General features: G+C 35.6%; 1 pseudogene; it reads left to right on the top strand.

The window, feature by feature from the left end:
- The window catches only part of LOC113120215 (trafficking protein particle complex subunit 9-like), a 139,495-nt pseudogene that overhangs the window by 75,039 nt on the left and 39,289 nt on the right, over positions 1-25,167 (top strand).

Below are 25,167 nucleotides of genomic sequence, written 5' to 3'. Positions count from 1 at the left end.
CTTTGTGAATTCTCCATGACACTTTGCCTCATTTATAAAACAAAACCCGATCCGGGATGCCATAATCGGTTAAAATCGGTTTAATCCCAACACGCTGAAGCTAAAGTTTTTTCCCTCCATTTGTCCTGACGACAGACTTGAGCATGTGGACTGTATCAACAAGTGAGCGCACATCTGTATACTTTATCCAGTGTAGACAAGATAGTGGCAGTGATTGTAGTTTATATTTGTGGGGCCTGTGTCGATGTGTCGCTCAGGGGGCAGAGTTTATGCAAACGACTGGTGCTAGATGACGTCCAATCCATAGGATCCAATCTGAGCTGTTTTGGAGTTTGATTTTAAAAAATGCTTTGTTATAATGAGGCCGTCTTAAGCTATCAACATTTCAGGATGTTTTAATGGTACAAAGACCTCTTATATACCAAAAGATCCAGGCAAATTTGATTTCTCACGTCATCCCCCCTTTAAAAGAAATCAGACTTCGCTTGTTCAGCTTCAAAATAACCGACAGAAAATACCGCACACCAGATCTGATTTCCGAAGTGTTTCCAGGAAAAATGTGATGTGAAAATGCCCTTAGAGTCTGTCTTTCACCAGACACATTTAGTGAGCGGACCTGTCCATGTTCTCGCTGCTTAAGAGAGGGCCACAGTGACAGAAACCGTCAGACTCGGCAGCTTCTGGACTCGTCTTTACCACATTTCTTTCTCTCTCACCTTCTCTCTCGTTTCTCCGTCCTCTAGTGAGTCTCTACAGGTACATGAGCACTCAACAGAAACACAAGCTTGTTTCCCAGGCAGCCTGAAAGCAAAGGAACACACACGCTCTCGCTTTCCTCCGTCGCAGGTAGAGCCAGAAACGGGTGCTGTATTTGACATTGAATATGTCTGAACAGAAAGCTGAGGAATGAGATATGGGGATGGACCGCATCCTGTGCCGCCCACAGCAGTCTTTATTTATGCCACCTGATACAGAAACATCCATACCTGCACCCATATGCAGCGCCGCCGCTATATTTCACCACTGACAGCATGTTCCCAATGAAAAATGATATTTCTCTGGTCTTTGTAGTGTTGGAAGAAAACCTTTTCCCGTCTTTGTGAGGAATGCACCAGCATTTTCTTTTGTTAGTTAACTTCAGTAATTACTTCAGCTGGAGTTTTTCTGTTTTGGCCCTGGCCTCAAAACTCATAACCTGATTTAGCTTTCTACATTGTCCTGTCTTCCTACGCATATCAAAACTGCAGCAGGACGCAATCATAAATCCCACTGTCAAACTTTATCTTTCATAAGCTCAGCATGTAGTCAGTCTTTCTTGGACGGACCTATCTGCAGTGTGATGTGATTCAGCTCGACTGAAGTTCCACTCCAGTGGAGACACAAGGACATGCATTTCAGTTCCCTTTTTAGCTGTCGCCATTATGATTGGCGTTCTGTCACGCTGTCAAAAACACACGCCTGTTGACCTGCTGTGTGTGTGGTCGAGACCTGGCTTCGCTGAGCAGATCTGTGAATCACCTGCAGTTTTGTCTCTTTCCATCTCGATGATGTTCGGGCACAATTCTGCTCTTTTGGTAGTGCCTTGTGTTCTTGCTTCCTGTTGATCTCATTTTCAGGTGTCTTCTGATGTTTTCTTTTGAGAATGTTTTGCTCTATCTTAACCTCTGCTTCATTTTTTTGGGTGGAAACTTTTTTTTTTTTTTCAAGCCAATCAAAAAGAATATTCATGGTAATGCTTTATAAGTTTCAGTTGGTTAACACTGGTACATGTATTAGGTCATTAACTAACAGAGAAATAAGCAGAGATCTGTTTGTTTGTTTAGTTATCCATTTGCACATGCATTTGTTAAGTAGGGAGATCCTATAGTGCACAATTAGGGGATGACATAGCATGCAGTGACCGTGAAAGGGTGGAAGCGAAAAGTGGGGTTTTGATCATTTCGTTTTAAGTGACAACACAAACTATGTAAAGGATTAGTAATGAAAATGTATTGAGAATCTAGCAAAACACTGCAGCTGTTTCTAAAGCATCTCGAAACAGTGTTCTGATTGGTTGTTTACTAACTTTATTTGGCGCTCAGTTATTAAAGCTGTAAATATGTGCTGATCCTTTAATCTTCAAAAACAAATCCTGGGTCACATTTAGTCCAGTAATCAGGCATCACAGTTGAATGTGATGTGTATAGATTAACATTTTTTATGTAATCTAAATTAAAATCATTATTAATACTCAGTATTATTGCTAAAATTACTTTTTAGCACCAGGATTTATGACAATAATGTCCAACTTTGCCCAGGGCACTAACAAACTTTTGGAGGGCACTATATACCTCTAGTGCATAAAGTTTGCTAAAGTGAGCCAGGTTAGTGCCATCAGCATTCAGCCACAGTTTTATTTTATGTATTTTAGTGACTTAACTCAGAGGAGACAAGAGAGCAGTGGATTTAATAATTTAGTTACTGTATATATTCCACTGCTGCCACACAGCAGTTTCTTTCCCGACTGTTTACCTTTAGAGACATAACCGTTTTTGTAACTTGTGTTTTTAACATAAACTTGTGTGTATTTGACATTTTAAGTACAATTAAACATGAAAGAGAATTTGTTTAGTACTCACAAGCCGTGTGACAGCCACTTTCTGTGTGTGTGCTTCTTATTTATGTTCTCAGAAAACTGTCTGTCAGACTTTTAAACTAATATGGTTTAAAACGCATGATTTCAACGGGAAAGAGATGGGATCAGAGATCCGAACAGATGGTTTGTAGCTGTAAAGGCACAGCCCTATTCTGAAAAAAAAAGGGACAGGGAAGGAGAAGCTCATTTGCATTTAAAGAGAAATGGACAAAAACAATGTGTTTCTGCTTAGACTCAAAACAAACATTTTCAGAACGATTAAATAAATGATCAGTGGGGTATTTTGAGCTGAAGCTTCACAGACACATTCTGGGGACACCTGAGACTTAGTGTAAAAAGGGGCAAAAAAGTTTCCTTTTAAGACTATTTCATAAACAGAAGAAATAACTTCTTTACATGCTTTACATGTCAATCTGATGGTTTCTTGGGGTCTAAGTGGGTTTTGAGACATTGCAAATCCTCCAGACATGACCTGGGTTGTACTTCTATTTCTGCACTACATTGAGTTCCCTTGTGAAATGCTGGGTCATGATTGAGGCAGTAGATCAGATGGCAGCTCTCTGTGGGCTGAAGGAAGCTTTGAACGCTGCGTGGCCCTCTAGCTCCTGCCAGCACTCTTAATTAAAACAGATTGCTAGACGCTTCAGTTAGCTTAAATTCGACTAGTCTACTGGCTAGCCTGAATTCCCTGCAGCATCAGGATGCTGACTAATGTTTTAAGGAATTGTGAAGTTCTTACATTGTAAAATTATTTTTATATTGGTGGTCAAATTTTTCATTTATATTATCAAAAATAGTAATATTATGAAGTAATATTACAATATTAGATATTATTCCTGTTGGTTTATTCCTGTGATGCAAAGCTGAATTTTCAGCAGCATTACTCCAGTCTTCAGTGTTATAGAAATCATTCTAATATGCTGATTTGTTTTTTGATCTGTTTTTTGATTTAAAAAAATTTGCGGAAATAAAATTTTTGTGAAAAATTTTAACATTTTTGTGAAAAATTTTAACATTTTTGTGAAAAATTTTAAATATTTTTTTTTTTCAGGATTGGTAAATAGAATAACATCATGTATTTGAAATGGAAATCATTATAAACATTATAAATGTTTACCTGTCATTTTTGAGTAATTTAGGTTTCCACAATTACTGTATATATTATACATTTATATACATGTTCACTGATAATAATAAGAAATCTTCCAAATTTTACACTGAAGACTGGAGTAATGATGCTGAGAATTCAGCTTTGTATCACAGGAATAATTACATTTGAACTCTCTCCTCATGGTCTTCGCGGTCAAAGGTGACTGGACACTTGAAATGTAAATTTGTTTTCTTCAGTAAAATCAATCTAATATATTTTTGTCAATAATACTTTTTATTTTGTATTTTGAGAAGATGTTTAGCTAATAATTAATATTAATGCAATAATTATAATCAATTTTTCCCATTGAAAAAAAAAATCTCCAATTTTAAAAAACATTAGCACCTTAGCACCTACTTTTGAGACCTAAGAAACACAATCATGTAATTTCATTGTGTAAGCACTAGATGCCTGTATAGGAATCTATAGAAAGGCTTTTGAATTCCCTAGCTGTTTTTATACATAATTGTTTACTTTTATTAGGTTGTGGATTTAAATGTATATTAAGGCATTACCAAGGACTACTTTTTGTCAAGGCTTTCATTATTATTATTATTTTTTTTTTATGTTGATTTGAAGCTTCAGTTTTTATTATTATTACTACATTCAAACCTGAATATAGAAAAGATTTTGTTATACAAAACATTACATTTCTTTAAAAATGTTACAAAAATAAACAGGAATGCTTTATTAGAGCTAAATCCTTGTAGGTCCGGTCTGATTTTAATGTCTTATTTCAGTTTTCTGACTCATTTTGGTTTTATGGTTATATCCAAACCAATTCATTTGAGTGTGTAGAATTGTGTCTGTGAGTGTGTGTGAGTGGATATGTCTGTTTTGTACTCTTGATGTTTTAGAGTGTAACCCCTTCATTCCTGTGCTATTTTTTTTCCTGCATCATGGGTGATTTATAAGATTGTACACAAATATTTTCTGTATTGAATTTTTTTTTTTTTGCCATTTCCCATTTATTTCCTACAGTCGGTCATTTATGACCGAAGACCATGAGTGTGATTTAGTTTTTTTTTACGAGCACTTGGCTTTTTCAAATCATGTCCTCAATTTTTGTGTGTTCACATACCAAGTGCCATTAAAGTCGCCAAGTTTTGTACCATTCCGATGAAGCTACTATTTTTAAATATTCAAAATGTTAAATTCTTCAGTCAGAAGTGACACATTTTTTAACACTATACTATTTCACAGTATAGTGGTTTTTACTGTAGTTTTGGATAGCATATAATGCTTTAAACATAAAAATTTCTGATTTCTGACATTCACATAACTTAGGGGTAAATGTGTTTCTCAAAAGCACAAATAGCACATTGCCTCGCAGTTGCCAGCTTTGATACCATCCAAGAATGAACATTTTGCAATTAAGGCTGCATTTACATACAATTTTGGCCCCATGGTTCTCTCTTGTCTAATCACTAATTGCAATAAGCCAAGTTTCAGAATGTGCGTGCATGAATGAGTGTTTTCATTGTTGGCTAAACGAATCCTCTAACCGCTACACCGCCCCACAGTGCACTACAGAAATGGTACGGAGCTCCGTAAAGGCTTTAGAAGACTCTGGAGTGTTTCGAAAGACTCTGAAAGGATTCCAGAAGAGCCTGGGGAGCTTTTTTGTGCACTCTCCATCCATGCGCATACACAGATTTTTTTGTAATAACTCTTCTGTGCGATGTACGCGCTGCCTTCGGGGGCTCAACCAGCATGTAGCGGTGGATGGTCCAATTAGGGCTTCTAATTACCCAGCAGTACTGTAATACATGGGAACAGAGCTACTGTTCGGATGAAAAAAAACTCTTGCTGTTCTTATTGTTATTGTGGTCCAAGTACTTTCATAATCTAAGCCAAATGGAGGGAAGCCATTAGACTCACTACAGTTGTCAGAATATCGCTTCTGGTTCATATTCATCCATGTTTTCTGAGGATAAAATGGCATTTATCATAAGTTGTGACCCTCTGAGATGTGGAGGCTTCGCTAACTGAGTGTGTAACATATATTTTACATTTCTCCAGGATGGTTCAGGCTATTTTTACTACTGGGATACGTAAGAATGTCTTCTGAAGCAGTGACGTCCATGTTTTAAATGTCACCCCTGATATTTTTTGATGCTGCCTGCTTTCTCCTAAACAGTAAAGTTATTTTGCTGAAGTACAATTCCTAGTTTTATGATGACATTGTGTCTGATACAAGACAGCAGAAGAATTGATAAAATTATATTTTGAAATGATACATTGTGTATATAAAAAGGAGCAGTAAGTTTACCAGAAAATAGTAATTTTAGCCAGTTTGTGTGGTTACAAAACATTTATCAGTTTATTTTATAATTTTCAAACCATTTCATTTAAATTAATAAAATTTTATATTACTTTATCTTATTTAGTTTTTTATTATTACTGGATTTTATATTTTATTATATTTTTTTCTTTTTTCTATATTTTATTAGTTTTATTTTATTTTATTTCTTCATTGGGTTTCAGTATTTTTTATTTTAATTTTGTATTTTTTTAAACATTTTTTATAAAATCATTTTATTTACACAATATTTCTCTGAACGCTTGAAAACGCTTCCTTTGTGATAGTAAAATAATAAAATGTCTGTTATAATGTGAATCATTCTCATTTTGAAGTTAACATTTATTTAGTTTTTTTTTTTAAACAAGATGCCAAGAACTCTTTGCAAAGTCCAAAATTCCCTCGAGAGTTTGAAGTCAGTGGGAGATTTTCAAACATACCACGAAGCTCTAGAATATTTGTGCAAGGATTTTGGAATTCTTGGAAAGATTCTGTTGAGCTCCAGATGTGTGAGAGGTTCTGGATGGAGAGGATTTAGATTTGTGATGTTCGTGGGGGGTTTTGGACAAAGGCCACTGACGGATGTAGAAAGAGCAGATGGCAGCATGTCTTAACTAAAGGATGGAGGTCCACAAGGAGCAGCCAAGGTCACCATGAACTCTGAATAAAACACACACAGAATGAGCCATCGGGTTTAGATTGGTGGGTGTCAGCTGCAGCACCTTTCAAACACTCTCTCTCTCTCTCTCTCTCTCTCTCTCTCTCTCTCTCTCTCTCTCACACACACACAGTGGTTGTTTTGGCTTGTCTGCAGCATGGTCTCCTGTAGTCCACACAAGCAAACAATGAATAAAATATGAGCAGAGAGTGCTCTGATGAGACATCTGTGTACAAACTCACGCACGCTACAGTTTCTCCCTCAGCCAACAGAGGGCAGAGATACCGGCATCCTTAAACTCAATTATGCTTCCATATTGAAAACTTGCATTGTAATACCTTGCACAAGAAATATGTACTTTCCTAGTAATGTAGTTCATCTTTTGACTATGTATTAGGAAATCCATGCTCTTAAAAATCATGTTTTTATTTTTAGGTTCAGACATCTGAAAACTGTTGCAGCAACTTTGACCTCATACGGTTTTACACAGATTTAATTTAACGCAGGGAAGTAGAAATGAACTGAATTTCCTAATTCCTTGCAAAATGTGTTTGTGTCTTTTCTTTAATAAGTTGAAAGGGAAAAGGCAGAGCTTGAATGTTTAAAAACTAAATCTGAAGGTTTTATATTTGATGAATGGATGGGTAGAGTGATGGAGGTAGATAGAGATGGATAGATAGATATTTAAAGTTGTGTATATAATATGTACTAAAAACAGTGAGATTGCTAAGAAACACCTGATTCTGTCTGTGTTTGTGTTCCTCTGTGATTCATTTTTCCCTCTCTGATCTGTACGTTTCACACAATTTATCACTCAACACATGGACATGCATTTTTGACATCTCTTTCTCTTTCTCTGCAGCTATCAGTCTTTCTACCTGTCTTCCTCTCTGACTCCAGATGGTGTTCAGCGTTGGCCTGGCTGTGTCTTTTTTTCAATATATAGATGTATAATTTATGACCTTGGTCGCTCTGCCTTTCGTCTCAGTCTGTTTGATATCAGGCTGTGATTGATGGATGTCAGATTGCATCAGCTGTCAGACTTTTTTTTTTTTGAAGTTAGCAATGATGCTTTTCCCTTTGACGATGACATCGGCCGTGTACGACATATGGTGCAATATTAGGCAATGAAACGGTTTTATAACTAAAGGCCATTTGAGCAAACCCCTCACCCCAAGTATCAATGAATTCTGATTAGACCTCGATTTTCACCTTAAATCGAAAAACTGGCTTTACCTCGAAATGCAAAAGTCTGTCGGGCTCTTTTGGACACCCAAGTGGAACACATAGCAACTGTTTACAGCTCCTTCAGAACTGCATAACAATTCCCTGGAATCATCTGTCGCATGTTTGTGTTTGTTGGTGACTTTTGAGCAGGCGAACCAACCCCCATTCACATTCACTTCAAGTGGAATTGTAGTGAAATATGAATAAGCTTTGTGTTTGTATGTGATCCTGTATTATATTGAATAATGCATCGGAAGTGTCAGACTGTGTCCAGCTCTCCGTGAGAATCTCATGGCTGAAGCAGTGACCTTTCAGTGTCTAACCAGGCAGACGACTTGTGTGCTGCTGTGTGTATGCGCATTGCTTTTCATGTCCTTATTTTTCTATACCAGAGATTTTTTTCTTTTTATCTTTCTATCTATTGTTCTTGTTTTATCTTGCTAACTCTGTTTTATTTGTCTATCTATCTGTCTTTTTGTCCATTTATACTTTCCATTGTACTTCTAACCTAAAATGAAAATGATTAAATAAGTGAAATCAAAATAAATCACTGGATTTACTAGTGAGTAGTTTGCAAGGTTGTCCTACTGAAAGAGCTTTCCAAGTGCTGCAAATGTCTGCTTTGTGACTTTAAATTTGCAGACAAATTTCTAGAGCACATGCTTTGTTTTAAGAGTGATGTTTTTAAAATATTCGTTACTACATCTTGATGGAGCAGTGTCAATACAGTTACCTGTTAATTCTTTTCGTTCTCTACGATCTTTGAAATTTAATGCATTGGGATTTAATAAGCTTCCACTTTGTGGCAGAATAAACAGCGTGGTTTCAAATTGCCAAACTTGAAAAATATAAATATTAAGTTGACCCGCTCTCCATCCCTTTTTAAATGGCAAACATTGTCAATGCAATCCTAATGGAGATTTTCACAATTTAAGATTACATTTATTATAAGGTGTATACAATAGTTGGCACACCTAAGGCTGAAATCATCACAGTGACTTTGAATGGAGTCTGTGGCGGAAGTGGTTTGGGCTGAATTAATATCAGAGGAGTTTGGAGAGGAAGATGAATGAGAAGAGGAGGAATCTGTAGAGTCATTCTCATGCTGGAGGTGTAGGACAGATAAAGGCAGTGTATCAGAGAGAGGACGGTGTTGCGGTAATAATGTGTTACTCAGTTTTCTTCATGCTGATGGAGGATTATTATCATCCTTCGTGTGTCGGTCTCTCACACACTCTCCTGCTCTTTTCACTGTGTGTTTTATACTTGCTTCTCTCTGAAGTGAGATGTGACCGGAGGGCTATTATCAGAGTTTTACCTTCGTCTGACAGTAAGTCAGAAACATTTGAATCCTTTGTTCAGTGTTCTATCCCTCCTTCAATCCAGGACTTGATTGAAAGCCCTCAGTATCTTCAGTCATATAGCTGTAGATCTGTATTTAGGTCAAAACAAGCAGCTTTTATTAAATCATTTTAACAAGCATAACAGTGTATTTGTTTGTCGTAGTAATATAAAACTGTCTTTCCAAACTATGTTGTTCTTATTTTTTGTCTTTTGATATGATGTTCTATCAGCCTTTCTCTGGATTTATAATCCATTTTTTTTAATATTACATTCTGTAATATTACATAATGTTTCATTTTCTTGTTTATTCTCTCATTCCGTCTTTCTCTTGTCTCTCATCATTATTTGGTTCTACCATTAGATAATTGATTCTATACAGTATTTTACTGTCTATTGTTCATTCATTTTATCTTTGTAATGTTCTATGGTTCGTTATATCATTCATACTACTGTATCTGTAGTTCTCTCTGTAATTTTCGGTCTTGTTCTTGTCATTCTACCGTTATATATTTTGTTCTTTCATTCAACCTAAGGTTCTTTTATTCTTTCTATTGTTCTTTTTGTAGTACTAACATTTTATCATTCCTTCTATCATTCTATATAATGTTCCATACTTCGCTGTCTAAAATTCTCTGTTGTCCTTTTTGTTTATCATTCTCTCTCTGTCATTCTTTATATCTATCGTTCTATGTTATGTTCTCTCATTCTTTGGTTCCATCCATCCATCCATCTATCTATCTATCCATCTATATCGGTCTGTCTGTCTGTCTACTGCATCTGTCCATCCATCCATCCATCTATCCATCCATCCATCCATCCATCCATCCATCCATCCATCTATCTATCTATATCGGTCTGTCTGTCTGTCTACTGCATCTGTCCATCCATCCATCCATCCATCCATCTATCAATCCATCCATCCATCCATCCATCCATCCATCCATCCATTTATCTATATCGGTCTGTCTGTCTGTCTGTCTACTGCATCTGTCCATCCATCCATCCATCCATCCATCCATCCATCCATCCATCCATCCATCCATCCATCCATCCATCCATCTATCTATCTATCCATCTATATCGGTCTGTCTGTCTGTCTACTGCATCTGTCCATCCATCCATCCATCCATCTATCTATATCGGTCTGTCTGTCTGTCTACTGCATCTGTCCATCCATCCATCCATCCATCTATCTATATCGGTCTGTCTGTCTGTCTGTCTACTGCATCTGTCCATCCATCCATCCATCCATCTATATCGGTCTATCTGTCTGTCTACTGCATCTGTCCATCCATCCATCCATCCATCCATCTATCTATCTATATCGTTCTGTTTGTCTGTCTGTCTGTCTACTGCATCTGTCCATCCATCCATCCATCCATCCATCAATCCATCCATCCATCCATCCATCCATCCATCCATCCTTCTATATCGTTCTGTTTGTCTGTCAGTCTGTCTACTGCATCTGTCCATCCATCCATCTGTCCATCTGTCCATCCGTCCATCCATCCATCCATCCATCCATCCATCCATCCATCCATCCATTGTTCTTTCATTTTATCTATCCATTTATCTGTTGATTTGTGTTTTTTTTATGTCATCAACTCAACACAGAAATTGTCCAATTACTGTATGTTTTTAGTTTTCTTAGAAATGTTATAAAACTCCAGAAATGTGCCGGTCAGTGTCTTGTTTGTCACCTCTGTTTAACACATGAGACTGCAGAAGTCACTGCCATCGGCAACTCTATGTCTCCTAGCAACGGCGTTTCAATCCCAGCCGTACCGTGGTTAATTATGGTCACTGCTCAGCTGTTTATAAAGCCGACTCAACCATCTACACGCTGTTTTTAGCTTTCACTCGCATAGAATTATGAATTATTGAATATTTGCTTCCCCAACAAATTAGTGCGGAGAGCTTGAGCTGTGGGCCTCCATCCTTTTCTTCCTCTCCTCTGCTTTTGAGTTAGAATTTGATGACATTTGATTGTAATTCTGAATAATTGAATTGTGCACAGAGGCTATTTTCAGACTTTAGTATATATGAAAATCAGTTTCACATAGCCAGACTTTTTTAATCCTTATACAAAGTCTCAACTTTTGAATATCTTTCATAGATTCAATGCCTTGGAAGCGCTCATCTCGGCAGCTTGGGAACAAAAAGCAAGCGTTACTGTTTTTCAGTTTTGGTGACTCACAGAAACTGGGAGATAAACACAAAATAGGTTGAAAAAGATTTCCGTGAATCACGTAAAGCTGGCCAATCTGAGATTATGATTTTGGAAAGCTCCAGTATTATGCGCAATATGCTTCAGCTGATCCATGAACGGTCTGTCAACACGCCGCCTGAAACCGAGACTGTATGAAATGTCTGTTTATATGCTAATATGTTCGGGAAATTAAAATTAAGATAAAAACACTAGAAAAAAATTAATAAAAATCCATGCTCTATTTTTGTCTTCTTAACTTAGATCTATAGGCCTCATTAGCAGCATGCTAATTGTAAATGTAGCTTTTTGCAGAGACTTTGGAGATTAAACTCATGGTTTGAGATGCCCAGGCTCCAAAAAAACAAAACAAAAAAAAACACAAAAAAACACAAAAACAGATAGTGTTGGCAGGTGTGCACGCTCGGGTGGATGTAGTCTGCTGTCCTGATCCGTTCAGGACCACTGCCAGGAAGAAGCCCTCCACGATGATGGCTCGCAGCCCCGGGAGCGTGTTGTTGTGGAACAGGGTTTAACATCTGTCTGGGTTGTTTATTTCCATCCATGTTATTCTGAAGAGAGGATCATGGCTCTCGAGAGACAGATGGAATAGATAAGGGCTAGTGGAAGAATTAAAACGCTAAAACAGCAGATTTATAGCGATTGGTGCAATGCTAAATATTATTAGATCAGTTCAGAGATATTTAAGGTTTCCCAGCTATTAAATTGTGGTTTAATTGGTGGTTCTTGGCCAGAATATGCTGTAGTGTCATGTTAAAAGTCAAACATCTGACTTCAGACACTCTTTTGTGACTAAATAAAGGTTTTGGGTTTGTAAACCAGAGAGTTTAGACCGAATTTGATCACTGAAAATAGCCACAATAGGTTACTAGTCAGCTTAAGTGAAAATAAGCATCAGTTTTGTTCACACAGAAATGGTCAAACTCTTCGCCAGGCCTCAGACAAACAGGTGGCAGGTGTTAATACGTGTCAGCGGGTTGATTCTGAAGTGTTTTCATGAATGTCTGATGACTGCCATTGTAATGCAGCATCTTATGTTATGATCTTCAGTCTTTCATGTGGAAATGTAAATCACGAGGATGGTGTGTCTGTAGGGCAGACGCTCATTTAAACGTTCGCAGACGTGTTGTGCAGCACTCATTCGACTTCGTTATTTGGAGGTTTGGGAGCTGTTAGCATCTGAATGAAGCTTTGAACAGCCGTTTCTTGTGTCTTCACACAGAGAGACGACGACGTGAACAGAGAGAGCGAGTTTGTAAGATTCTCGCTACGCACCGGGATCAAACTCTCAGTTGCATTTCTCGTCAGGTGGCAATAATGTAAACAAGTGTAGTTATTTTTCTTTATATTGTTGAAAATACTTGTCATTGACATTTGCAGCTCATTTAATTCCTTAGTGCTATAATGAAATATTTCCCTTTTCTGTCATACAGAGAAGCTGTTTGGTGAGTTCTTGACCTGGGACCTGCAGGACGCTCTGTCCCACCTGCCTCTGAAATCTGGTCAATCCGTCTCCAACGCTGTCAACATAAGCGCCAAACTGGACTTCTCCGGTCAGGAGAACCTGTTACACGACCTGAACGATGGTAAACGTCCAAACGACACGCAAAAACAACATCATTGTTCTGGTTTGTCCTATCCGATTTACGCTCAATTTCTGAGAGTGCATCACCGGAGCCGTTGCACTGTAATCAAGACGGCCTTGACTGCTCTCTGATAGATAGAAAGGCAGTATTCACTTTGCCCTGTTATGGTAGGTCTGATCCAAGCGAGTTGATTTGAAATGATGTCTGTACCCTCTCATTTCACATTCTACAGAGACATCGGCCGTCTCTCTCCTGTATCACTCCCTCTACGTCCCCTCTGCCCTCTCTTATTTCCGCTCTGGATTCATATCTATTTCCTCTTCACATCTTGTCCTTTTGTCTGTTTCCTGGTTATGTTACACTTATACCTTCTTTCTTCCTGTCTAACCTCTTGTTTTACCTCTCAAGCACACTGAATAGGAGGAAACCTTCAGTTACTAAACAGCACTGAAGTAGAGTTCAAATTTGCTTCAAACTATACCATATGATTTTGAAGTAGACAAATCTTCATTTATATGTACACTGTAGTGTTCAAAAGTTTGGGCAGTATCTCTAATATACATATAAATATCTCCAACCAAAAAAGGTTGTTTTAATAACTGTTTTCAACATTGAAACATTGATGATAAGAAAGGTTTCCTGAGCAGCAAATCAGCATTCCCGAAGTATAATGTGACACTGAAAATTGGAGTAATGATGCTGAAAATGTATAAATGAATAATTAAATATAAAAAAGCTGTATAAATTTATATAAAATAAAAAAGATTATGAAATGCATGAATTAAAAAATAATAATAATTAAAAACAATAATTTAAAATAAACTATGAAATATCAATACAAATAATAAATATGAAAAATAACTATTATGAAATAACTTTGTTAAACTATATTTTAAATAGTCAATTATTATTTGAAATTATTCAAATAGAAAACAGGTTTCTATTATAAATGGTAATATTTCACAATATTAATGTTTTTACTGTATTTTGTATCAAATAAATGCAGCCTTTGTGAGCAGAAGAGACTTATATTATAAAAATTATAAGTAAATGATCTTTCTTTAGGAAGAAGATGGAAGGAAATTAGATAACTGAATATCAAAATTTTAGTTTTGAAGTATAAAATGTTAGTAAAAATAATTTGCAACCTCTTTTGAACCCAAAAGAGCAACCTTTGATAATGGGAAATGTCTTCCAGGTTCTTTATGTCTGTTTGTACGCACATGTAAATATTAATGAGACTGGAGGAGAGCAGACTGTAGCAGACGAGCGGCAGAGTGCGTCTGTCTGCTGCGTTTCTGCTTGAATAACAAACAGGTGCGCTATGAACAGCCTCCTTCCTTTCTCTCTCCTCTCCTGGGTCTCTCCTCAGACGCTGCTGAAATGTTTTCATTATTGTTGAAATAATAATTTTCTCTGAATTAGGCTGATAAGGCAGCTTAAAGCCTGTCCTATTAGCGCAGCATGTAGAGGGCAGTGAATTGTAAACACTGCTGATGTTATCGCAGGTGCAAATACATCATTGCTGTTATTTAGCAGTAATATTAGCACTGTTTGCTATTGGTTTTCTCAATACTGTGGATTGTAACTGTAGAAATTATTTAAAAAGATCAAAACAAGTCATTCAAATGTTAAAGTGTTTGATGTTGCACTTCCTCAACTCTGATTGGCTGCTTAACCTTCTCTGTCATAATAGGATGCAAGACATCCCTGGCTTTGCATGAAGCCACTTCCAGACTGCTCTCAACATATTTACACACATTTTCGTTTAACTGTACAAGTTTTCTGGCCTGCGTGAATTCAGTAAATCACAGGGGGAAAAAAATGCTGCATCGTCAACATTTCTAACTTGCCTTTGAAAATGCAACATGTGCTAGACAACATATTTAGTGTCTCTTAGTGGTTCTCTGCCAAAATAAAAGCCCTAAAATTTTATGTTTTACAGCAAAGAAATTAAGACAACCATAAATGTTAGTATTGGAACTAATTCTTATTTTTATTCTTAAAATGCTAAATTTTTGTTTTACTGTACAGTATTATTATTACAGAGTTTAACTTTTGACAACAAAGAAATGAAGACAATCATAATTATTCTATAATTCTATAATTTTACAATTATTATTATTAATAATATTAACAGGTACTTCTTTATTTTACAGTAGTCATACAGTAGTATAGTATAAAACAATTTAATTACAATTATTACAGTTATTTTTTATTTAACCTGTTAACTGTCACTCACGTTTTTGAAGATAGACTTGAATGTGCATGATACAAACCAAATTTTTTTTAATTCATGACTGAAAACATTTTGTAACATGATTCTGATGTGCCATTTACATGGAAATGCAATGTCTGATTTTAAAATGGGTTTTGAAGGATGAATTTTGAAATTTTATGTTTTCAAGTGATATATAACTTCTGATGATTTCTAAAATGTGATAGAGAAAAAGACAACGAGGAAGTCTTATTTTTAAACAAAGGTCAAAGCTCCTTTTGTAATGTAGATTTCTGAAGGTGCACTCTTGTCATGAATTAATCTATTACTTTTCCTACATAATTTTTTACAAAAAATATTGGTAAAATATATATTTGGGAGTCTTAGACCTTTCCAACGATATATAGTTTGTCAAGATTAGATTAGATTTGATTGTAATATAGTATAGTCAACGTAGACGTAGTTTTTATTTTACAGTAGAGTAGTGTTATTACTATAGTTTTAATGTTTAAAACAAATAAATTATGACAGCCATATTTATTGCTATTTATTGCCATATTGTTTCTGTTTATTATAATTATTATAATTATTATTATTATTATTATTATTATTATTATTATTAATTATAATTATAATAAATAGTTTTTTATAATTATTATTATTATCATCATCATTATATTGAATGGGGAAACAAAAATTTTTTTCCCTCTTATTTTTTTGTCCTCAGCTGATCACATGCCAGCAACATTTTTTTTCTTAGTAATGATTTTTAAAGGTTCACTGAGTAAATTTGTTGTTAAGCAGCTGATTAATCAGTTCAATAAGTGAGTTGTTAGACTGATTCAGCTGATCAGAGATTCGTTAAAAAGAATCAGCTTAAGGAAAACATTTGTTAGTTGAACACACTGTACATCCACCTTCTGTTTCTTTGGCTCTGTTCTCTTCAGCCCTTTTTCTTTCTCTTGACCTTTTTTGTCTCTATCGCTCTCTCAGCGTTTATCTCCATTTCTCCTGTGAGCATAAGTCAGGCTGTGATGGCGGTGATGCAATGCTCTGTCTGTCTCTCAGGAGGCCGTTGGGTTCAGTCTGTACGGGAGTTTCTTTAACATGCCGCGCGCTTCTGTTCATTCATCCGTCCTCTATAAATCGTCTTCCCGTCAGAGAGCGGCAGAGCGCGAGGGCCAGACAGTCAGACTAAACACATTAGTGCCTGAATGTTAAAATGTCAGTGCAAGAACAACATAATGAGAGAGGAGAGTGGCTCCATTAAACCGGACGGCTCCCCCCGCTGAGAGCCCGCTGGAGGTAAGCGTTTACCCTTCATGTGGGACGTCAGCCGACCGCAGAGCCCCGGTGTGGATGATGTCATGCCGCCTCATATGGATGAACTTGCTAGCCTCATTGGGTAATGTCTGGTAATCGCTGAGCACCGTGTTTCTCAATGCGACCCGCTGTGTTTTACTTAAACAGGGGGAGTAAATGACGTCTGTAAATTATAATCTGTTCAGGATGTTTATTAGGTGGATCATTTGAGCTGATATAGTTTTTTTTTTTTTTTTTTTTTTTTTATATACATTGAAAAGGTAAAATTATGACAGAAACATAATCAAGGATGCAAAATCAAAAATCCAGTCTGTGTCAGTTTGAGTCTTAGTAAAGTTTTAAATCCCTGCCGCCAAGATGCTCCTCTGTCGGTCACGGATTATGGAAAGTGAAACAGAAATCTATAGGGGTGGTTGGATTTATTCACGCTCTTTAAAATATTAATTTGAAGCTTCTTTCTTTTCAGATTCTAACAGCTTTATCATAATAGGCTGTATATTAACTTATTGGGAGAAAACAGCAAGTTTTATGTGAAATCAGACATTTGTGCTCCTCCATCAGTCAAAATGACATCATCAATAACACCCCGCTAATATTCGACTGTTAGATTGGTAGTCGAATCAGGCTCCTCGAATCAAAGTATCGATTTGTCGACTATTCGGGGTCGCCCCTAATATATATTATTGTTGTTATTATTATGAAATCTTTAAAGGTGCTATATATATAAATATTTTTTTAGTATTTTATTATTAATAAGCTATTTTATTTTTATATTATTATAAAAGTATTATTATAAATCATTACAATTTCTATATTAAAATAATTATTTGTGCATTTTAACAATAATAAATTATTTAACATGTAAAAACCTTTATGACCTGTATTATTATTATTATTATTATTATTATTATTATTAGTAGTAGTAGTAGTAGTATGAAATATTTATATAATATTTTATATTTATATAAAAATACAAATTTATTTTGGTAATATATATTTTTTGTTTATTAGTATTATTATTATTATTCAAACAGGCATATATAAATAATTTATTTATGAATCCAAATTTATCTGAATTTAACTTTACTTTTAGCTTATACATAATACATCTTAGATCCACCCTCTTCTGCTTGTGTGAAACTCTTGTCTCCGCCTCCTCTTACCTCATGTCACTCTGTTTGCTCTGACCTGGTATCTGGGCATCCGCGTCTTGTAAAGTTTGCAGCAGACATTACGACATATTGTGTCAGACACTCTTGAAGGGGAGTGATGTCATTTCGGGGGCCCTGGGACTCGTAATGAGGACCGTAAGTTCCCTTTGTGCCGAGTGATTGAACACCCTCTCCTTCCCTTTCAGAACCCTCGGGTGGTAAAACACAAATACTGATCAGATCTGTCCTGATGGGAGCTGCTGTATTCAACTCTCTTTTACCAAGCAGCAGAGAGGCAGCATTTGAAAGATGTGTGAAAATCACATTCTGTTCTACAGACATTCGTTTCTGTTCAAATAGTGATGAGCCGCATTTTCGTATATGCACCTTTCAGCTGCTGTCTCATCTGTTCTTCCTTCTCTGTGGTATGTCAGAATCCATCCAAGTGTATTGGAGGATGTGCATGAGATATGGAGAGAAATCTTTGCATGCCAAATGCTGCAATTTACCCTCATTATTTTCCATCAGACAGAGACAAAGCAGGTCAAATCCAGAAATGTCACTGCAGCAGAAAAACCTTCGATTAGAGCAATGGTTTTGTGTGGAAGACGATGCAACCTCCATGTTTGTTTTATTTAGTGATTATTTTTAAAAACATAGAGACACTACCTTTAAACATTAATAATACTAATACTAATACTACTACTAATAATAATAATAATAATAATAATAATAATAATAATAATAATAATAATAATTATTATTATTATTATTATTATTATTATTATTATTATTATTATTATTGACAAAATATTATGATTATTATTCTTAAGCCTTTAGAAGTGATATATTACATTTATTTTAATTATTTTTATTTTGTTTATATTATTATTATTATTATTATTTTTAACATATTTAACAATAACAATTACTAACATATTTCCAAATTATACAGGGTAATTAATGAAAGTAAATTGGATTTTTGTTTTTTGATTTCATATTGACTTTAATGTAACAAGCATGTTGAGGACATTTGTAAGCATTTTTGGGTGATGTAAATATTTTTATAAATGTTACGAGTCTTGAACTGACTTGTAGAAATGAATCACACTTTCCAACTCAACACCATTTATTGTACAAAAGTTTAAATTAGACTTTTAAAACATCTCTGTTTTAATAATCACAACACTATACTGAAACGCTCTATAAGAAACGTAATGTCCTAGTAAAATGGAGTAATGGGGTATCATAACAATGTTGGTTAATTTTATATAACCAGCGAAATCGTTGCAGTTATATCTTGTGTATTTCATATACCGCACAGTCCTACTGCAACAGATGTCATTCATTAGAGGATTCGTGTTCTTTAGTTTTGTGTTTTAATATCCTTGCAGTCTTGCAGACCATTTAAAGGTCTGTCTTGATGAAAGTCTCATTCATCATATTTATGTCCCATTTCTAAAAATAACCCAGAATGTTTATCGCTTGAATGAATTTGTGTGTGCGTATAGAAGCTTATGCTGTTATCCGTATGCGCTTCAGAGATAAAATATATCCTCCTGAGTGTGTTCCAGAGAGTCATTGCGGCATACGCACTCCATCGCCTTATTTATTAAGTTTTTCCACCTCATCATATTTCAAACTGTCACGTTATGGATTTTAATTTTTATCTCGAGTGCTAAATGCCGGACAAACAGATGCGCTGAGAGATGGAAAGGCGGATGGAGAGAGAGATGGAGAGCGAAGCATTTGAGCGATGTTCACGTCCTCTGAATGTGAGGAATTAGTGCTGTATAATAGCGTGCTCTCCTCACATAAGCGCACATAATTCTCTTGCACTGTTTCTCAGGCCTCTGGCCCCTGTGTTCATGTGTGCCGTATGTCTAATGTACGTTGTTTTGTGTTTTCAGATGGTATCAGTGTAACTGGTCTGCCCGTCTCCAGCCCACTGCGGCAATTTCTAAAGCCACGCGCTGAAAATAAAGCAGTCGGCAGTGATGCCAGCAAGAACAAATTAAATTACGTCAAGGTAGGAATTCTCTCCTTAAGCTACACACACTTTACTATTTTGCTAATGCTTTAGAGCCGTAGTGCACTTGCTGTAGAACACTTGTAAGTGCACTAGCTAGGTGTGATGCTTTTTTAATGGTTACTTGGGTTCTAATTATGACATCACACTGGAATGCTCCACCCACATTCAGGTTTCATTGTGAATTAGTCTTATACTTGTTCTCGTTTACCTTTAATTATTCTCAGTCTTGTGAATCACTTGTTTTTATTATTATATTTTTTTTTACCTGCATTGAATTTGTAAACCTGATTATTTCTCCCTTACATCAGTCTGTAGTGAGCATGGGTATCTTTCATTTGGTTTCTCTGTCCATGGTGCTGAAATTTTGTGTGCGTGTGTCTCTGTCCATGGTGCTGAAGTCCATAATAATTTTAGCAGAAGTCAGATTTGAGTTGACCTGTTGGTGAGATTTCAGTTCATATGAGCTCAGCTTTACTCTTTGTTATTGAGCAGATTAAGATCTTCTTTTCTGAGTAGTACATTGTTCATTACTCAGTCTATAAAGGGCAAGAATCCCACTAGCAATCATGTTTGTGAATACACACATTGAGACTCCTGCTGGATGAAGACATTTTGTTAAATTATTATTTTTGTTTGTTTAAGCAAAATAAAAATAAATTAATTATTTTGTATCTTATTTTGGTTTAATGGTATTTTTTAAAAATGTATATATATATATATATATATATACACACACACACACACACACACACACACACACATATATATATATATATATATATATATATATATATATATATGAAGAGTTCAGATGCAAAAGCCTCTAAATGCCATCTGAAATTTGCATCTAAAATTAGGATTTTTATCAAGCTCCTATGCTTAGTTTGAGTCATTTTACTTGAATGGCAATGTGCAGGTCCTTTTTTTCAGGCTATTAAAGTGAATAACTGAACATAAATTTAGGAGCCTGATAAAAATCCTAATTTTAGATGAAAATTTAAGATGGCATTTAGAGGCTTTTGCATCTGAACTCTTCATATATATATATATATATATATATATATATATATAGTGTTACTTTATTTAATATTTATATTATAATTTATCTAGTGTATATAGTGACTGTCAGTGCAAGTGATATAATCAATCCCATTTGTACTTTATTTAATATTTATTTATTTTGTCTTATTTTATTTGGATTTAACCTTTTAAATGAACTTTTTTTATTTAATTGAATCTGTAAAATTAATTTTTTATTTATTTTGGTATAAAAAATAAATAAAAATACTGGAGATGTGCTATGAAGGAATGGACCATAATCTGAAGGATTGTCCACCGTGACGGTGATCTGCAGTTGCACTAAGACAGGTGGTCATTCATTTTTCAAAGTTTCTGGCAAACTGAGTGCACTGCAAAAAAACATTCTATTGTAAAACAAGCAAATATGATAAATCCTTCTAAGAGAGAACTCTGAATTATGCTTAAAATGCACAGCAAAGAAAAAGGAAACATTTATTAGTCTTACCCCATTGGCAAATTGTTATTTGTTTCTTGTTTAAAGCCTAAACTAATTTCTACTTCAGTATGCTTATTTTAAGCAAAATTGTTGAATTATATTATAAATGATTTTTACCAGCAGTACACCTCATTTGTGATCAGATTTTTAAAAGCTATTCGCTGCAACATCAGGACGTCCAGCCTCAGGAACGCCCAGTAGCGACCTGCCGTCCTCCAGCAGCAAAATCACTGTCAGTGTGAATGGGGCACGGAACTGACAATCCATCTACCTCCATCCCTCCTGTCATCACTGCATAATACAGTGCCATTTTCGGCAGGAAGAAAGAGTTTGAGGACACCAGGGTGAGAGTATACAGATGCATCCTGAATGGAAATGAGATGAACAGGGACGCTAGAGTAAGTAATGAGAGGAGGAAGTGTTGACTGACAGGACACATCAGCGCTGCAGGATATATCCCAGCCTGAGACACTCTGAATGTTTGAATCCAGACGAGCTGAAGGTAATCATTCTGCCGCCTGACTGACAGCGTCCGACTGAGACTCACAACAGGAAGTGTCTTTACTCACTTCCCCTCTCATAACCCTATCAGTACTGTCCACTGAGAGAGAGAGAGTGACCCGGCCCTCACTATCTCCAAACCCTTAAACAGCTTAGCAGTGAATAGAAGAAGTCCCCAGCTCAGCTGTTTCCAGTGCAGTCTTTTTTTCTTCTGGCAGGGACTGAAGAGTGATAAAGGAGACAGAGAGAATCTCCAGTCTGCTCTGCTGGGCAGGCCGAGCACAATAAGAAATAGGATTGAAGCTGTTGGAGAGGGAAGATTAGGGTCAGATACCTGAGTGAGAGAGAGTGTGTGTTCTTGAGGAGAGATGATTTGTTTGCTTTGGAAACATGGCATATTAATATTGCTGTTGAAAGTAGTTGGCATGTAATGTTTTTGTGGAAAATGTGATATTTCTTTTTCAGAAAAAATCAAGAAGTACAGCATTATTTAAAATGGAAGTCTTTTTGTCAAGTATTAATTTATTTGTAAAAATCTTACTATCCCTAAACATTTGAACAGTAGTGTATGTTTAACTGCATCATGTTTCTTCTACTTTGAGCACCTATTCATAGGGTTTGTTTCATAACAGTTAGGAGGATTTTTTTTTTCTCTTTTTGATGATATAAATGTCATGTAAAGACAAGTATTTTTGATTAATTCCTAAATGTATATTATGTGTGGATTTTATAATTCCACCCAGATATTCTTTTAAACTATGAAAATCTGTTCTAAATCTCTCTCTCTTTCTCTCTCTCTCTCTCTCTCTCTCGCTCCCCCTCTCTCTCTCTCTCTCTCGCTTTCTCTATACCTTTAAAAATTATATATATATATATATATATATATATATATATATATATATATATATATATATACATATACTGTATGTATATACAGTATATGTATATATGTTATATATAAAAATTATATATATATATATATATATATATATATATATATATATATATATATATATATATATATATATATATATATATATATAATTTTTTAAGGTATAGAGAAAGCGAGAGAGAGAGAGAGAGAGAGAGAGAGAGGGAGCGAGAGAGATATATGTGTGTGTGTGTGTGTGTGTGTGTGTGTGTGTGTGTGAATAATATGCTTTTTTACATTTAAAACAAATCTAAACAAACTGATCTAGACATTGATAAATTATCTGAACAAATAAAACGGATCTAATTTAAACAAATAGTCAATCATAAATAATTTCTGTTTTTAATTTATTAAATAATTTGTATATCATTTATCAGAATTATGATTGGCTTGCACCTCTAACAATATTTTAAAATTGCTAAAATTAATACTAATATACTTGTTTACTAAAAAGACAACATTGTCAGTGAAGAGCTTGAGATAAAGTTTGAGACGTGGTGTATGAATGAAGACAAATAAAGCTAAATATAATTTGTGAACAGAATATTTTATTGTGTCTCAGAAAAGTGTGAAAGTATTTAATTGGGATTATTCAGGTTACATAAATGCATGGTAAGAAATTACACTCAGCAAGACAAATGAGTTGACCAAATAGAAGAAAAAAGTAAAAAAATAAATAAAAAGTAGCCACAGTTAAAGAAACACGACTGTACAGATCTTATCATCTAATTGTGTATTTCCTTTAAAGCCATATGAGGTGTTACATTCACAAAAATAGCTGTTGGATCCAATTCCAAAAGTGCTAAAACTGGGTTCAGCTTGTTCCAGCACAAATAATAATGTACTACCGCCAAATTCAGATCGAAGTAGAAGTGATTTAAAAGGAAAGCTCACCCAAAAATGAAGTTGGAAATTTGCTCAAAATATGCTCACCCTCATTCAAGATGAGTTTGTTCGTTCATTGGAACAGATTTTGAGAAATTAATCTTTGTAGCACTTACTCTCCAATTGATATTCTGCCGTGAGTGGGTGGCGTCAGAATAAGAGTCCAAACAGCTGATAAAACATCACAATAATCCAATAAGCTTTCTCCAGTGAAAAAGTCATCTTGTCTGAATTAGGAAAGAAATATGCACAGGTCAAGCACCAATATTATTATTTTTTTAACTGGAGAAAGCATTATTAGAGATTATGGGCTGATATTTTGGGCTGATATTTTGGCCAGAAGTGACAGTTTAAAGTTAAAACACCTTGATGGATTTATTAAAAACATGCAGCCTTTCACTTCACAAGTCATTAACTGATGGATTTGAGTGGTGTGGGTTGCTTGTGGATTATTGTGACATTTTTATCAGCTGTTTAGACTGACGGTACCCATTCACTGCAGAGGATCCTTTTGTGAGCAAGTGATGTAATGCTTAGATTTCTCCAAATCTGCTCAGATGAACCAACAACTGGGTGAACTGTCACTTTGATTTGTTTGATTCACCTTTTTACTCATGGTTGTATCCCTTTAGTTTCCATATCGAGGCACAGGCTTTACAGAATGCCACATGCATCCGTCTGCTGTAAAAACAGCAGTGATTCAGTGGATTTGGGTACAGCTGGAATGTTTGTCATTCACAAACTTCTTCACATTCACTGCTCACTGCATGTTTGTGAATCATGTTAAACATGAAATGAATTGTATCCCATTTCCAAGCTGTATTTAGAATCTTACTCTCTCCCTTTTCAGTCTCTTTTTTCAGTCTCTGTTTTCCTCCGTCTGTATTTTCCCAATGTTTTGTCCTCAGGAAATTTTTAAAACTGCACAAGCAATTTCGTCATTGTTTCTTCGGCCAGACGGTGAAAAAGCATTTTAATAATTCCTCAAATGGTGCTGTAGGGAGCGCAAATCAATACGAGCTCTGATGTGAGTTCATTCCAGTAGATTAATGACTCATTTTCTGCCGGTATGGAAACGGATCATCACATGTGACCCCTGATGGGTCCTGTGTGCGTGAATGCGTATGCCACAGCAGAATGTGCTCATGACAGGTCCTGCCGGGCACAAACTCTTAAATTAAGCTGTTTGGTTTCGACACGCTCCACTGCGCTGCGTTTGTGAGTTTGCAGTCATACAAGCACACACACGCATAGTATATTTCATCATCTAGCCTCATGATTAGTTTGTTTACTTGTTTTGTGCATGTAAAGGAAACGAAAAGCACTCTTTTTCCCATCAGCGGCTGATATCCAGAGCTGCTTTATTGAAGATGAGCAGGAAAGTTAAAAGTAAATGATCATAAGGATTTATGAAGTCTGACATGCTGCTTTGGCTATCCATCTTCACACACGCATAGTTTTGCACAGCTAATGTTTTTTTT

Source organism: Carassius auratus, chromosome 19 (assembly GCF_003368295.1).
Source record: "Carassius auratus strain Wakin chromosome 19, ASM336829v1, whole genome shotgun sequence".
NCBI classification, from domain to species: domain Eukaryota; kingdom Metazoa; phylum Chordata; class Actinopteri; order Cypriniformes; family Cyprinidae; genus Carassius; species Carassius auratus.
This window is presented reverse-complemented; position numbering and strand designations above follow the sequence as displayed.